Raw genomic sequence first — 16,255 nt, 5'->3', positions numbered from 1 at the left:
GCACGTCATCTTCGTGGTGTAGCAGTTTTAATGGCCAGTAGTGTAAGTTCATGCGTGCCTGATACCTTTGGATGGGAGTAACGCTGATGTTCACACAGACGTGTCAGCATCACCTTGTAAAATGTTGTCAACGTACGGAAGTGACAGTAGCCACATGAATTAGCGAGGCAATGACTTTACAACACTTTGTTTGCTGTTATTAGCTGTTGCTTTTGTAAAAGGTGTTTCGTCATTCTATTTTCTTAATTTGTGTTATCGGTCTTCTGACCGGTTTGACCGGTTTATGTGGCCCACTACGAATTCCTCACCTGTGCCAACCTTTTCATCTCAGAGTAAAACTTGCAACCTACGTTCTCAGTTATTTGCTAGATGTGTTCGAATCTCTGTCTCCCTCAACAGTTTTTACCCTCAACAGCTTCCTCTAGTACCATGGAAGTTATTCCGTGATGTTTTAACAGATGTCTTACCGTTCTGTCTCTTCCATAAATTTCATTCCCCGTTGTTCCCTCGGAGAACCTCGTCATTTCGTACTTTTCCAGTCCACGTAGTTTTCAACGTTATTGTGTAGTACCACACCTCAAATGCTTCGGTTTTCTTCTGCTCGGCTTTTCCACAGCACATGTTTCACAATCACACAAAGCGCTGCTCCAAACGTATATTCTCAAAAATTTCTTCCTCAAATGAAGACCAACGAGTGAACCGGCGTTACTTTGCTTCCAACGTAGCAGAATTCCTTAACTCCATCTACTTCGTGATCACCAATTCCGATGTTAAATTTCTCGCTGTTCTCACTTCTGCTGCATCTCATTACTTTCGTCTTTTTCAGTTTACTCTCAATCCTTACTCTGTACTCACCTGACTGTTCATTCCATGTCCGTCCGTCCGAACAGGCATTGGAAGGCCCAACGGTACCAACCGGCCGCCATGTCACCCTCAGCCCACAGGCGTCACTGGATGCGGATATTGAGGGGCATGTGGTCAGCACACCGCTCTCCCTGCCGTCAGTTTACGAGACTCCTCAATCAAGTAGCTCCTCAGTTTGCCTCACAAGGGCTGATTGCCCCCCGCTTGCCAACAGCGCTCGGCAGACTTTTTGGCCACCCATCCATGTGTGATCTGACGGGAAACGGTGTTACCCGTGCAGCAAGGCCGTTCGCCTATTTCCATCAGCATAACCTGTAATTCTTCTTCACTTTCACTCATAGTAGCAATGTCATCAACTAATCTTGCGATTGATTTCCTTTTACACTGAATTTTAACCCCAATCTTGAATTTGTTTTTTCATTTCCGTCATTGCTTCTGCTATTTGGAGACTGAACAGAAGGAGCGAAAGTTTGATGCCCTCTGCTACACACTTTCTTGTCCGAGCACTTCGTTTTTGATCTTCCATTCTTATTGTGTCCTCTTGTTTCTTGCGCATATTGTATGTCGTCGGTATCTCCCTACAGCTTACTCGTATTTCTCTCAGAATTTCCAATGTCTTGCTCTATTTTACATTATACACTCCTGGAAATTGAAATAAGAACACCGTGAATTCATTGTCCCAGGAAGGGGAAACTTTATTGACACATTCCTGGGGTCAGATACATCACATGATCTCACTGACAGAACCACAGGCACATAGACACAGGCAACAGAGCATGCACAATGTCGGCACTAGTACAGTGTATATCCACCTTTCGCAGCAATGCAGGCTGCTATTCTCCCATGGAGACGATCGTAGAGATGCTGGATGTAGTCCTGTGGAACGGCTTGCCATGCCATTTCCACCTGGCGCCTCAGTTGGACCAGCGTTCGTGCTGGACGTGCAGACCGCGTGAGACGACGCTTCATCCAGTCCCAAACATGCTCAATGGGGGACAGATCCGGAGATCTTGCTGGCCAGGGTAGTTGACTTACACCTTCTAGAGCACGTTGGGTGACACGGGATACATGCGGACGTGCATTGTCCTGTTGGAACTGCAAGTTCCCTTGCCGGTCTAGGAATGGTAGAACGATGGGTTCGATGACGGTTTGGATGTACCGTGCACTATTCAGTGTCCCCTCGACGATCACCAGTGGTGTACGGCCAGTGTAGGAGATCGCTCCCCACACCATGATGCCGGGTGTTGGCCCTGTGTGCCTCGGTCGTATGCAGTCCTGATTGTGGCGCTCACCTGCACGGCGCCAAACACGCATACGACCATCATTGGCACCAAGGCAGCAGCGACTCTCATCGCTGAAGACGACACGACTCCATTCGTCCCTCCATTCACGCCTGTCGCGACACCACTGGAGGCGGGCTGCACGATGTTGGGGCGTGAGCGGAAGACGGCCTAATGGTGTGCGGGACCGTAGCCCAGCTTCATGGAGACGGTTGCGAATGGTCCTCGCCGATACCCCAGGAGCAACACTGTCCCTAATTTGCTGGGAAGTGGCGGTGCGGTCCCCTACGGCACTGCGTAGGATCCTACGATCTTGGCGTGCATCCGTGCGTCGCTGCGGTCCTGTCTCAGGTCGACGGGCAAGTGCACCTTCCGCCGACCACTGGCGACAACATCGATGTACTGTGGAGACCTCACGCCCCACGTGTTGAGCAATTCGGAGGTACGTCCACCCGGCCTCCCGCATGCCCACTATACGCCCTCGCTCAAAGTCCGTCAACTGCACATACGGTTCACGTCCACGCTGTCGCGGCATGCTACCAGTGTTAAAGACTGCGATGGAGCTCCGTATGCCACGGCAAACTGGCTGACACTGACGGCGGCGGTGCACAAATGCTGCGCAGCTAGCGCCATTCGACGGCCAACACCGCGGTTCCTGGTGTGTCCGCTGTGCCGTGCGTGTGATCATTGCTTGTACAGCCCTCTCGCAGTGTCCGGAGCAAGTATGGTGGGTCTGACACACCGGTGTCAATGTGTTCTTTTTTCCATTTCCAGGAGTGTAGATCACTTTTTCCAGGTCGACATATCCTATGAAGATGTCTTACTTTTTCTTCAGTCTTGCTACTATTATCTAGCGCAGCATCAGAATGGCTTCTCTGGTGCCTTCACTTTGTTATTTATTACTAGTACTTAGAGTTGTTTGTTGTTGTAGTCTTCAGTGCAGAGACTGGTTTAATGCAGTTCTCTATGCTACTCTATCCTGTTCAAGCTTCGTCATCTCCCAGTACCTACTGCAACCTACATCCTTCTGAATCTGTTTAGTGTATTCATCTCTTGGTCTCCCTCTACGATTTTTACCCTCCACGCTGCCCTCCAATACTAAATTGGTGATCCCTCGATGATAAGAACATGTACTACCAACCGATATCTTCTTTTAGTCAAGTTGTGCAGCAAATTTCTCTTCTCCCCAATTCTATTCAATACCTCCTCATTAGTTATGTGATCTACCCAACTAATCTAGAGCATTCTTATGTAGCACCACATTTCTAAAGCCTGTATTCTCTTCTTGTCCAAACTATGTATTATCCATGTTTCATACATGGCTACACTCAATACAAATACTTTCAGAAACGACTTCCTGACACTTAAATCTATACTCGATGTTAACACATTTCTCTTCCTCAGAAACGCTTTCCTTGTCACTGCCAGTCTACATTTTATATCCTCTCTGCTCCGACCATCATCATATGTTTTGCTCCCCAAATAGCAAAACCCATTTACTGCTTTAAGCGTCTCATTTCCTAATCTAATATCCTCATCATCACCCGATTTAATTCGACTACATTCCATTACCCTCGTTTTGCTTTTGTTGATTATTCATCTTATATCCTCCTTTCAAGACACTGTCAATTCCGTTCAATTGCTCTTCCAACTCCTTTGCTGTCTCTGACAGAATTACAATGTCATCGGCGAACCTCAAAGCTTTTATTCATTCACCATGGATTTTAATACCTACTCTGCATTTTTCTTTTGTTTCCCTTACTGCTTGCGCAATATACACATTGAATAACGTCGAGGATAAGCTACAACCCTGTCTCACTCCCTTCCCAACCACTGTTTCCCTTTCATGCCCCTCAACTCTTATAACTGCCATCTGGTTTCTGTACAAATTGTAAATTGGCTTTCGCTCCCTGTATTTTACCCCTACCACCTTCAGAATTCCAGAAAACATTGTCAAAAGCCTAAGTCTACAAATGATAGAAACCTAGGTTTGCCTTTTCTTAATCTATTTTCTAAGATAAGTAGTAGAGTCAGTATTGCCTCACGTGTTCCAATATTTCTACGGAATCCAAACCGATCTTCCCCGAGGTCGGCTTCTATCCGTTTTTCCATTCGTCTGTGAAGAATTCGCGTTAGTGTTTTGCAGCCGTGACTTATTAAACTGGTAGTTCGGTAATTTTCACATTTGTCATCACCTGCTTACTTAGAGTATCATAGTGAAAATAGTACAACGGGCTGAAACATAACACTTCCCATTTTTCTACCCTATGATTCAAAAGGAGAGGGTGCTCCATTTGTGGACGGACTCTTAGAATTTATGGTTCCTATATAAGGATATACAGCCTACAGTTGCAGGTTAACTTTATCGTTTACCTAGGTTTCAACGTTAGTAATAACGTCTTCTTCAGAACATAAAATGTTATTCAAATGTTTGCCTAAAACAGGCCATGTGCTAAGTCAAATTTATAAAACAAGATGCATAACCATAAGGTTTTGTCACTTCTATTAAACAAGCTGTAGCAGATTCACTGCCAGGCAGTCTCTAGTCACACGACGAAGCCCATACAACAGGCTTAAAGTGAATCTGCTACAGCTTGTTTAATAGAAGTGACAAAACCTTATGGTTATACATCAAGTTTTATAAATTTGACTTAGGACATGGCCTGTATTAGGCGAACATTTAAATAATATTTTATGTTCTGAAGAAGAAGTTATTACTAACGTTGAACCTAGGTAAACGATAAAGTTAACCTGCAACTGTAGGCTGTATATTCCTATATAAACAATATCAGCTGCTGTCGCTGCATAAAAATGTTAAAAATTTATGGTTCCCGTTTTCTGAGCTGCTTCCCACACAACAACATTCACGGGCCGAGTCACATGAATGTGATCACCGTCTAGCTTCGATGTCATCGTGCAATAACCACTCACAGACGGCAAGTGACAGCACTAGCAGCAGAGGGTGTATAAAATGTGTCGCTAGGAGGCGGAAAACAGTGCAATCGTTGTCGTAACGCAGAAACGGAACGATTTATCTGGCGTCTAAAGGGGCATGATCACTGGCTTTCGGGCCAAGGGTGGAAGCATTTCCGAAGTTTGTAAAACTGTTCATATGCGGCCGTGGTAAAAATACACCATGGCGCTCTCCAAAACCGCTGGCGAGGCAACCGTGGTGCGCTTCGGGCGACGGATGACAGGTGTAAACGGCGGATGTGGAAATGTGTCCCTAGTCGGTGGATGTCCAGTTACTGTACTGGTGTGCTCATTCCGGACTCCGTCACAGATAAACAGCAGGCAGCATGGGTGTACAAACAAAGCCCCTGTTCCAGAGGCCCATAGGCACCAACGTTCGTCGCACGATCGTTGAGAAGCGGCTGTTGGTTGCCCCTTGGCTTATCTGGGCGATCAGTTGTCAGCAGCTACTTGTCTATCCACCCACACACATCTCCGCAGCCGTCGTTTAACTAAGTCATCTATGGTCTGTGGTACACTATAATTGCCTCGGCGCTGATTTTGGATATCACTATTTTGCCATACACGGCATACTTTAAGGACGGCAGCGCGAACAGTTTCGGAAATGCTTCCACCCTTAACCCGAAAGCCAGTCTGAACGTCAGATAAATCGCTCTCTTTCCGCATTACAGAACGACTGCGCTGTTTTCCACATCCCCCGACGTGCTTTATGTACCCTCCACTGCTAGTGCTGCCACCTGACATCTGTGAGTGGTTATTGCACTTTGACAACGAATATAGGCTTGAAGAGTTCCTAGATAACAGAACGCAGGAAGTCATTCTCAATGGAGAGCAGTCTTCCGAAGTAAGAGTGATTTCAGGTGTGCCGCAGGGGAGTGTCGTAGGACCGTTGCTATTCACAATATTCATAACTGACATTGTGGATAACACCGGAAGTTCACTGAGGCTTTTTGCAGATGATGCTGTAGTATATCGAGAGGTTGTAACAATGGAAAATTGTACTGAAATGCGGGAAGATCTGCAACGAATTGACGCATGGTGCAGGGAATGGCAACTGAATTTCAGTGTAGACAAGTGTTATGTGCTGCGAATACACAAAGAGAAAGATCCCGTATAATTTAGCTACGATATAGCAGGTCAGCATCTGGAAGCAGTTAATTCCATAAATTATCTGGGAGTACGCATTAGGAGTGATTTAAAATGGAATGACCATAAAAAATGAATCGTTGGTGAAGCATATACCAGACTGAGATTCATTGGAAGAATGCTAAGGAAATGCAGTCCGAAAATAAAGAAAGTAGGTTGCAGTACACTTGTTCGCCCACTGCTTGAATATTGTTCACCGGTGTGGAATCCGTACCAGATAGGGTTGATAGAAGAGATAGAGAAGAACAACGGAGAGCAGCGCGCTTCTTTACAGGATCATTTAGTAATCGCGAAAGCGCTACGGAGATGATAGATAAACTCCAGTGGAAGACGCTCAGTAGCTCGGTACGGGCTTTTGTTGAAGTTTCGGGAACATACCTTCACCGAGGAGTCAAGCAGTATATTGCCCCCTCCTACGTATATCTCGCGAAGAAACGATGAGGATAAAATCAGAGAGATTAGAGTCCACACAGAGACATACCGATAATCTTTCTTTCCACGAACAAGAAGGGAGAAGCGATAGAGCTACTCAAGGTACCCTCCGCCACACACCGTCAGGTGGCTTGCGGAGTATGGATGTAGATGTTGATGTAGAACGTGACTGGACTGTGTACAATAAATCGTCTACATTTATTGATTTTTTTTAATTCATTGTTCCTTTGGCCTAAAATTCATCTAGGCAATCTCATCTCAATGAACAAACACACTCTGTCTATCGTATCCTAGGTGTATATCGACGATGTAGTTCAGTACTGAACGCGTTTCTCACACAAAGGAAGACGAAATCTACGAGACAGCTCTAGGCGATTGTTAACTCTGAATAACATATAGAAACCAGCTCAGACCATCTTGCCATTTAATAAACATATATTCTAGGAGAGGTGCCGAAAAAGCCTTTTACGGAAACAATGACAGTGTAGAAGTTGCAAAGAGATAATTTCGCCATCGCTTCTACTTAAGAGGCCACAATGAAGTTCCATCACCATATGCACGTAACAAGTGGATATACAGCACATTGTCGAAGGCGTGCGAGTTGTTGTCATAGGAAGCCCACATCACTGAATCCGTCGCCATGCATCGTCTTTACAGTTGCATAGTTCAAGTGTTCGAATAATATTGGATCAGGACTTACATTACTATACACACAACGTTTATATTGTCCAAGAACTGAAATCCAACGTTCACCTAAAGCGACAACAGCTGTGTGAACGAATGGCAGAAAAGAATTGCGTTTGTTAACCACCGGAGGATGCAAGACGAAGTCCACTTACATCTTAATGGATTCGTTAATAAACAAAACTTTCGCTTTTGGGCACAAGAAAAACCTACTCAGCTATGGCAAGGTCCATTGCAAAGCGATACAACAAAAAAGTTACAGCGTGGCGGGCTGCGTCCTTATATGGCGTAATAGGCATTATTATATTTTATTTATTTACTTATTTTAGGGCGAGTTGGCCATGCGACTATTCCCGTGTAGGATCAACGCGTCGCCATGCTAGGAACCTTTGTTGTATAAAAACCAGAGACATTTCCACAAATTACTGTTACCAGCTACATTCAGCAAGACGGATCAACGTTACACACAACACGAACATTGAAGATCGCACGCCAAGAGTGTGCCGAGAACACGAAATTTCAGGCATTACCTGTCACCACGGACAGTGCAGTAGTCGACTGTCTTCACTTAACGACCGAGAACAGTGGTGTTACCGTAGAGTTGTCAGTGCTATCAGACAAGCAACAATGCGTGAAATAACCGCACAAAACAATGTGGGACGCACGACGAACGTATACCTTAGGACAGTGCGGCGAAATTTGGCGTTAACGGGCTATGGCAGTAGGCGGCCGACGCGAGAGCTTTCGGTAACAGCACGATATCGCCTACTGTGCCTCTCCTACGCTCTTGACCATATCGGTTGGACGCTAGACGACTAGATAACCGTGGCCTGCTCTGATGAGGACCGACTTCAGTTGGTAAGAGCTGATGGCAAGGTTAGAGTGTGGCGCAGACTCCACGACTCAATTGACCTAAGTTGTCAACAAGGGTGTGTGCAAGCTAGTGGTCGCCCCATAATGTCTGTGTACACATGGAATGGACTCAGCTCCAGGTGAACTGTTCATAGACTGGAAATGGTTCTCTTGCTACCAGGGCCACAGTTGTTCGCGACTGGTTTGAAGAACGTTCTGGACAATCCGAGTGAATGATTTGGCCACCCACATTGCCTGACATGAATCCCAAAAACATTTGTGCTACAAAAGCGAGGGCTCAGTTCGTGAACCACATCGTACACTGGCAACACTTTTGCAATTACGGACGGCTGTAGAGGCAGTATGGCTGAATACTTACGCATGGACTTCCAAAGAAATATTGAGTCCATGCCACGTCGAATTGCTGCATCAAACTGGGCAAAAGCATGTACGACACGGTATCAGGAGGTATCCCATGGCTTTCGTCAGCTCAGTGTGCCCCGTCCAAAACAAGGATATTCTTGGTTCAAATGGCTCTGAGCACTATGGGACGTAACATTTGAGGTCATCAGTCCCCTAGAACTTAGAACTACTTAAACCTAACTAACCTAAGTACTTCACACACATCCATGCCCGAGGCAGGATTCTAACCTGTGACCGTAGCAGTCGCAGGGTTCCGGACTGAAGCGCCTAGAACTGTGGCCGGCTCAAGGATATTCACTCTGAGTGTTATTCCAGTCCATTAGTTATTTAGCGCTATTTAGAATCATATTTAAGCTCAATTTCAGAAGTTTCGATTCATTTCACGGTACTAGTTCAAAGAAACCAATCAGATGACATGCTGAAAGGGTACAGTACCGCCCGACATTGAAAATAGGTACAACATACTTCATTGTTTTTGTCAGAACAACACATTTTTTTGTAAAATAACTCAATTTCAATTAATACAGCGAAGCCGGATACCAGTGTGGGAAAGAATGACAATTTATTTATTTAATTGATCACATGTGCACTCCCACAAAGTAAATCCCTACATCGTGAGATCTATGAAATGAATGAATGTATGGTCGTCTGCTAACCGCAGATAGTGAATGTGAGTATATGATCATCTTTGAGACGATCCTTTGGCCACCTTTGGTGGGACCAAAGAGATGAAATTTACCTGAGCTTTGAGCGCCTGAAATGTGGCTGACCAATACGGTAGCAAGGTGCTCCCCCACTTGTGCAGAGGTGTGAGAGGACCTCAAGAACGGCCATGTTTCAGCATTCTGCCGGTGGATCTTGTGCTGTCAAGACCTGTTTTAGTTGTGCTCCGTAAACACAAAAGAGTGGAGACATGGTATGCATGTGGAATATTTAAGAGTAGTTTGATATAATAATTTCTCTATTTCAGGAACTTTTGTGGGGAGAATTAAATGTCAGGCAGGTAATATTAATGGGATTGTAGTAATCTTCAGAAGTGACCAACAGTCACAATGAAACCACGTGTAGCAATAAGTTGAAATACTTCCGTGTGCTTAAGTTCAGCTGAATTTCTAGCGTGTGTACAATAAGTTGAAATATTTAAGAAATAGCGTGTGTACCATAAGTTGAAATATTTAAGAAATGGCGTGTGCAGGACTTGAAATTAGAGACGAGTACTTCCACGTGGTGAGTACTGTGTGAGTCTCAAACTGTGTATGAGACAAAAGATAAAGAGAAGTACTCGTCCATGGTATCAGTTGAGGACTCGCGTGTGTGATGAATATGTTCTTAATATTACTTTGCGTGATATGATTCCGTGTCACGCTAGATTCAAACTCTGAGAGAGAAGCAAGATGAGTCGGCCGTCTATCCAGCAACGCCACTTGGCTTGCGTTGCACGGGAAGACGTGCATTTATCTCCAGAGTTCATAGTAGGAAAGTAGAATTATGAAGTGGGGCAGTGTCATGTGAAACTGGGATAAATATTAATTGAAGTGGGAGAACTGAAAGTGATAATGTTGTGACTATTCTCTGTGTAGTATTTCATATTGTAGTGTGGTGTATGTCATGTAATTTGGGTATGTGTGGTTTGCATGGAAGAGTAGCAAGGTAGTTGCAAAAGATTAGTGGGTTATGCTTGTTCCTTCTGTACTGCTCGGTCTGGAGGATAGCTTCGTGACGATGATTGTGAGAGTCGAAGTGTGAGAAATAATAAAAGATCCACCATCCTATCCAGAAAGTGCTCTGTAGCGTTAAATAATTACGAGACCATAATATAGAGATTCACCAATGTAAAGCCATGCCCACTGGACGGAATTTCTCATGTATTATTGTTGTAGGTTATAGAATTTGTGTGTTTAGGTTAGAGAATTTATTGGAATAAATAAGATAGTGAAATGAAAAAGATTGGTGGACTTTTCCTTCGAATTGTATGTTGTCATAATGTCCCGAATTTATAATGTGTGCGCCATTCATATTCAGTGCGGTGGCCACGTGTTGACAAAAGCCGTTAAATTAAAAAAAGGAAAGAAAATGTGGTATTGCCAGTGCGTAGTGTACAGTCAGAGTTCTGTAAATTACTGATAGTCAGATGCGTGTTTCCGTTGCGTATTATTCATACAGGAGGATAATTTGTAACTTAATTGTGAGTACGAGAGTTCATGTTACTCGATAAATAAGAATGAATCCACTCGCTTGGCAGACCACTCATCTTGCAGGCCTGACTGCTTGATGCCACAGTATGAGCAAGGCATGTGGGTGCCTCTCAATGCAATGACATTAAGGTAGGAAACTTGCAATGCAACTTTGTAAGCTGGTCACAAGGGAGGAAAATAAATCTGACTGACTGAATAAAAACAATGAGTTTCTCTCTTTTACAAAAGTCGTCATACGCTTGTATCGGTGATGAAAGTACTATAATTGTGCACAAAATATAAAAAAAATGGCGAAATATAATACAGCTCACTTCTTTAGCGACTGCTGTTGAGTACGAAGTGTATTGCAGCTCGTAAAGAAAGCAGAAAAATTAGGTGACTTGGGAGGCAGAGCAAAAAACTGTTCATCAAATCTAAAATGCAAAAGAACTAATGCTCGTCTCTCTAAGGTAATTTCCTTCAGGTTCATTTACATGCAAATTACTCTTTCTTTATCGGGGGCCCCTAAAATTAATCAGCGAGGTAGTCCATATTTCACTTTTTTTATAGCATACTCAGATGAAAAATTAAGTTTGAAAAATTAATTGACGCGGTACTGAATGATGTAATTAGGCATGCTTTTATTATTAATCTATTACCAGACTGACCCACGAGCAGAATTTGAAACTATATTCACAAAGACCATTCGTCGCTAATCACTGACTTTTAGTTCTGTTACGAGAACGCAACAGTAAGCTCTGTCTTACAGACATGTATTTGTGTGACGAATCCAGGATCACTGAAGTAGCTTTTGGTTAGCATTGCAAAATTCACCCTCGTGTCTAATGTAGCTTTTCCGCTCAATAAAAATTTGCGTCAGTAGAGTCATTTAGCAAGATGTCCTACTTTTGTAACTTTTTCGATTATTTACACAGAGCTATGTGGTATATACACAGCATCACTATTGGTTTACCATATAAACTGTTAAACGCTAAATAAATGTCTTAAGAAATTAATGCAGTCTCTTGATTTTTACCAGGTTAATACATTCCTAGAAGATAATCATTTTTGGTTCATTTGCTGGGTGTGAATACCTCTCCCAACGTTCGTGGCTCGATAACCGCGCTATCATAGATGTTATTTTAGTTAAGCATCGCTCTTTCAGCTCCTTGCTATGTACACGATCGAGTCACTTTAATGTGATCACCGCCTACGCTCGATGTCGCCGTGCAGTAACCACTCGTTGCCGTAATGCGGGAACGGACCGTTTTTATATGACGTCCAAAAGAGCATGATCATTAGCTTTAGCGCCAAGTATGGGAGTATTTCTAAAATGTCTAAGTTTGTAAAATTCTCACGTGCAGCCTTCAGTAAAGTACAGGGTGTTTCAAAAATGACCGGTATATTTGAAACGGCAATAAAAACTAAACGAGCAGCGATAGAAATACACCGTTTGTTGCAATATGCTTGGGACAACAGTACATTTTCAGGCAGACAAACTTTCGAAATTAAAGTAGTTACAATTTTCAACAACAGATGGCGCTGCGGTCTGGGAAACTCTATAGTACGATATTTTCCGCATATCCACCATGCGTAGCAATAATATGGCGAAGTCTCTGAATGAAATTACCTGAAACCTTTGACAACGTGTCTGGCGGAATGGCTTCACATGCAGATGAGATGTACTGCTTCAGCTGTTCAATTGTTTCTGGATTCTGGCGGTACACCTGGTCTTTCAAGTGTCCCCACAGAAAGAAGTCACAGGGGTTCATGTCTGGCGAATGGGGAGGCCAATCCACGCCGCCTCCTGTATGTTTCGGATAGCCCAAAGCAATCACACGATCATCGAAATATTCATTCAGGAAATTAAAGACGTCGGCCGTGCGATATGGCCGGGCACCATCTTGCATAAACCACGAGGTGTTCGCAGTGTCGTCTAAGGCAGTTTGTACCGCCACAAATTCACGAAGAATGTCCAGATAGCGTGATGCAGTAATCGTTTCGGATCTGAAAAATGGGCCAATGATTCCTTTGGAAGAAATGGCGGCCCAGACCAGTACTTTTTGAGGATGCAGGGACGATGGGACTGCAACATGGGGCTTTTCGGTTCCCCATATGCGCCAGTTCTGTTTATTGACGAAGCCGTCCAGGTAAAAATAAGCTTCGTCAGTAACCCAAATGCTGCCCACATGCATATCGCCGTCATCAATCCTGTGCACTATATCGTTAGCGAATGTCTCTCGCGCAGCAATGGTAGCGGCGCTGAGGGGTTGCCACGTTTGAATTTTGTATGGATAGAGGTGTAAACTCTGGCGCATGAGACGATACGTGGACGTTGGCGTCATTTGGACCGCAGCTGCAACACGGCGAACGGAAACCCGAGGCCGCTGTTGGATCACCTGCTGCACTAGCTGCGCGATGCCCTCTGTGGTTGCCGTACGCGGTCGCCCTACCTTTCCAGCACGTTCATCCGTCACGTTCCCAGTCCGTTGAAATTTTTCAAACAGATCCTTTATTGTATCGCTTTTCGGTCCTTTGGTTACATTAAACCTCTGTTGAAAACTTCGTCTTGTTGCAACAACACTGTGTTCTAGGCGGTGGAATTCCAACACCAGAAAAATCCTCTGTTCTAAGGAATAAACCATGTTGTCTACAGCACACTTGCACGTTGTGAACAGCACACGCTTACAGCAGAAAGACGACGTACAGAATGGCGCACCCACAGACTGCGTTGTCTTCTATATCTTTCACATCACTTGCAGCGCCATCTGTTGTTGAAAATTGTAACTTCTGTAATTTCGAAAGTTTGTCTGCCTGAAAATGTACTGTTGTCCCAAGCATATTGCAACAAACGGTGTATTTCTATCGCTGCTCGTTTAGTTTTTATTGCCGTTTCAAATATACCCGTCATTTTTGAAACATCCTGTATGTAATGCAAGGCGAAATGGTGCTATCCAAAACCGGCGCTGAACCAACAGCGGTGCAGCATCGACCGTAGATGAGAGGGGTGAACGATGTACAAGCGATGTATAGGCAAACAGATGTGCAAATTTTGAGCAACTGACCGTCCAGATGAACCAGTGCGCTATTAACATTGTCTCCTCAACGAGTGTGTAGTGAACGTCACTGCGTATGGGCCTCCATAGCAGGCATCTGGTTTACGCACCCATGCTAACTGTTGTTCATCAGCGTCGAAGGCGGGCATTTACACGCCAGTACCGCAGAAAGGCGGCAGGTGGCCTACATATACACCTACATCTGCATTTATACTCCGCAAGCCACTCAACGGTGTGTGGCGGAGGGTACTTTAAGTGCCACTGTCATTACCTCCCTTTCCTGTTCCAGTCGTGCATGGTTCGCGGGAAGAACGACTGTCTGAAAGCCTCCGTGCGCGCTCTAATCTCTCTAATTTCACATTCGTGACCTCCTCGGGAGGTATAAGTAGGGGGAAGCAATATATTCGATACCTCATCCAGAAACGCACCCTCTCGAAACCTGGACAGCAAGCTACACCGCGATGCAGAGCGCCTCTCTTGCAGAGTCTGCCACTTGAGTTTGCTAAACATCTCCGTAACGCTATCACGGTTACCAAATAACCCTGTGACGAAACGCGCTGCTCTTCTTTGTATCTTCTCTATCTCCTCCGTCAACCCGATCTGGTACGGATCCCACACTGATGAGCAATACTCAAGTATAGGTCGAACGAGTGTTTTGTAAGCCACCTCCTTTGTTGATTGACTACATTTTCTAAGGACTCTCCCAATGAATCTTAACCTGTCACTCGCCTTACCAACATTTGATTTTATATGATCATTCCACTTCAAATCGTTCCGTACGCATACTCCCAGATATTTTACAGAAGTAACTGCTACCAGTGTTTGTTCCACTATCATAGAATCATATAATAAAGGATCCTTCTTTCTATGTATTCGCAATACATTACATTTGTCTATGTTAAGGTTCAGTTGCCACTCCGTGCACCAAGTGCCTATCCGCTGCAGATCCTGCTGCATTTCGCTGCAGTTTTCTAAATTCTTCAAATGAATTACGTTTCATGCTGCATCAGTGTGAAATGTCAGAAAGCATACACGGCTCCATAATCGTTGGAAGGGTCCAGGCCGAATGAGGGAGCGTTATGGTGTGGAAATTGTTTTCGTGGCATTTCCTGGGTGATCTCGTCAATCTGGAAGGTACCATGGATAAGCGCAACTATTCTTGGGTACCATGTCCACCCCTACAAGCAGTTTCTTTTTCTCGGCGGGATGGCATCTACCAGCAGGACAATGCAACTGTTACGCAGCTCGCACGGTACGTGCGTGGTTCGAAGTGCACCAGAATGAACCTACAGTACTCCCCTAGCCACCATTATCCTCGGATTTAAAGCCAACTGAGAAACCATGGGACCACCTCGATCGAGCTAATCGCGACGTGCATCCAACCGAGAAACGTAGTGTAGCTGCCTATGGCACTACAGTCAGCGTGGCTGACTCTGTCCCTGCACGTATGGCAACGGTCCGCACTGCAGAAGGTTGTTATTCGGGCATTTGACAGGTAGTCGCACTTATGTTACTGTACATTATGCTTCGATAGAAAGCCCTACTTTTTGCCTAGCTGAATTATTCAGAAGAGTAAAGATGACTGAGTCAGCGGTCCGGACTGGCTTCAAAGGGCTTGCATTAATTGTAAACTGTAGTTGCGTATTTTATTCTCGGACCATTGCTTGTTGTTGTTGTGGTCTTCAGTCCTGAGACTGGTTTGATGCAGCTCTCCATGCTACTCTATCCTGTGCAAGCTTCTTCATCTCCCAGTACCTACTGCAACCTACATCCTTCTGAATCTGCTTAGTGTATTCATCTTTTGGTCTCCCCCTATGATTTTTACCCTCCACGCTGCCCTCCAATACTAAATTGGTGATCCCTTGATGCCTCAGAACATGTCCTACCAACCGATCCCTTCTTCTGGTCAAGTTGTGCTACAAACTTCTCTTCTCCCCAATCCTATTCAATACTTCCTCACTAGTTATGTGATCTACCCATCTAATCTTCAGCATTCTTCTGTAGCACCACATTTCAAAAGCTTCTATTCTCTTCTTGTCCAAACTATTTACCGTCCATGTTTCACTTCCATACATGGCTACACTCCATACAAATACTTTCAGAAATAACTTCCTGACACTTAAATCTATACTCGATGTTAACAAATTTCTCTTCTTCAGAAACGCTTTCCTTGCCATTGCCAGTCTACATTTTATATCCTCTCTACTTCGTCCATCATCAGTCTACATTCCATTATCCTCGTTTTGCTTTTGTTGATGTTCATCTTATATCCTCGTTTCAAGACACCATCCATTCCGTTCAACTGCTCTTCCAAATCCTTTGCTGTCTCGGACAGAATTACAATGTCATCGGCGAACCTCAAAGTTTTTAT

The sequence above is a fragment of the Schistocerca piceifrons genome, chromosome 10 (assembly GCF_021461385.2).
Source record: "Schistocerca piceifrons isolate TAMUIC-IGC-003096 chromosome 10, iqSchPice1.1, whole genome shotgun sequence".
Lineage (NCBI taxonomy): Eukaryota > Metazoa > Arthropoda > Insecta > Orthoptera > Acrididae > Schistocerca > Schistocerca piceifrons.
Note: the sequence above shows the minus strand (reverse complement) of the source record.